At 77.2% G+C, this 1730-nt stretch overlaps 1 non-coding gene across 1 annotated transcript; it reads left to right on the forward strand.

The window, feature by feature from the left end:
* Positions 1 to 227: 227 nt before the first annotated feature.
* On the forward strand, positions 228 to 346 carry LOC135977598 (5S ribosomal RNA). The gene has a single exon (XR_010595033.1). It is a non-coding gene; the product is annotated as a 5S ribosomal RNA (ribosomal RNA).
* Positions 347 to 1730: the final 1384 nt, after the last annotated feature.

The following is a 1730-nucleotide window of genomic DNA, read 5'->3' on the forward strand; positions in this document are numbered from 1 at the left end:
TCGGGCGCACTGGAAGTCCGGGACAGTATTTTCCCCGACGCCGGGGAGGGCGGGCGGAGGGGCTCTGGCGGCCAGCCCGGGCCCCGGAGCTCGAAAAGGAAAAAAGGACCGGGCCCGCGAGAGACGGGGGCCCTGCCGCAGGGGGGGGGGCAGTCCGACCGGGGCTCACCGTGCGGCAGGCCCGGGCGTCGGCAGGGGAAAGCGGGCGAGGAGGCGCGGGGCCGGGTGCCTACGGCCATACCGGACCGAACGCCCCCGATCCCGTCCGATCTCGGAAGGTAAACCGTCCCGGGCCTGGCTAGTACTTGGATGGGTGACCGCCTGGGAATCCCAGGTGCCGTAGGCAGCTTTTCCCGGTCCGAGTCAGCTCTCTCTCCTTTTCTGGGGGGGAAGGAGAGGGGGGGACGGGCCGGAAAGCCCCTCGTCGCTCCTGCCGAGTCGGAGGTCGCGGCCGCAGGTCACGGGTCTGGGCGCCTGGGGTCCGGCTCCCCACCCACCCGGCTTCCTCCGCGGAGGACCCCCCCCGGGGCCACCGAAGCCGCTGGGGGAGACGCCGGGCATGGGGCGGACTGGCCCGGACCCTCCCGGCCGCCGGCCCGCAGGTCCGCCCCGAATCCCCCCCCGCGGCCACCCAGGCCAGGCCTGGCCAGGCGGGACGGACGGCGGGTGTCCAGCGCCCAGCGGCTTCCTCCAGCGGGGACCCACGGACCCCAAAGCCGCAGGGGGAGGCCCCGGGCCTGGGACGGACTCGCTCGGACCCCCTGCGCCCGGCCGCCGGCCCGCGGGACCGCCCCGAATCCCCCCGCGGCCACCCAGGCCAGGCCTGGCCAGGCGGGACGGACGGCGGGTGTCCAGCGCCCAGCGGCTTCCTCCAGCGGGGACCCACGGACCCCAAAGCCGCAGGGGGAGACCCCAGGCCCGGGACCGACTCGCTCGGACCCCCCCGCCTCCCCTGCGCCCGGCCGCCGGCCCGCGGGACCGCCCCGAATCCCCCCGCGGCCACCCAGGCCAGGCCTGGCCAGGCGGGACGGACGGCGGGTGTCCAGCTCCCAGTGGCTTCCGCCAGCGGGGACCCACGGACCCCAAAGCCGCAGGGGGAGGCCCCGGGCCCGGGACGGACTCGCTCGGACCCCCCGCCTCCCCTGCGCCCGGCCCCCGGCCCGCGGGACCGCCCCGAATCCCCCCGCGGCCATCCAGGCCAGGCCTGGCCTGGCGGGCCGGTGTGCAGCTCCCCCGGGCTTCCTCCCCCGACGACCCGCGCCCCCCTGAGCCGCAGGCGGAGACCCCGGCCCCGGGGCGGACCGGCCCGGGCTCGCCCGAGCCCCCTGCGCCCGGCCCGCAGGACCGCCCCCCCGAATCCCCCGGGAGAGGCCCGGCCTGCACGCCACTGACGACCCGCGGCCCCCAAAGTCGCAGGAGGCGCCCCCCCCCCCCCCGGTTAGCCCCGTCTCGCTCCGCGCCCCCCGCCCCTCGCTGCCGGGACCGGGCGCCGCCCCAGAGTCAGCCGCAGCCGGCCGGCCTGAGAGCTGCCCTCCTGTGGACGACGGTGAGTTTACCTTGATACTAACCGGCCGTCAGCCAGGTCAACCCCATTGCTAGACTGGGGTGGACCTGGTGGCCGAGTGGGGACTTGGAACATTTGACAGCTGCTTCCCGGGGCTTGACCGGTTGTCCTGAACGCCCCCCACCCCCACCCCCAGCCCCCGGCTCCTGCTCCCCTCTCCCCAGCC

This window comes from Chrysemys picta, unplaced genomic scaffold, assembly GCF_011386835.1.
Source record: "Chrysemys picta bellii isolate R12L10 unplaced genomic scaffold, ASM1138683v2 scaf4, whole genome shotgun sequence".
NCBI lineage: Eukaryota > Metazoa > Chordata > Testudines > Emydidae > Chrysemys > Chrysemys picta.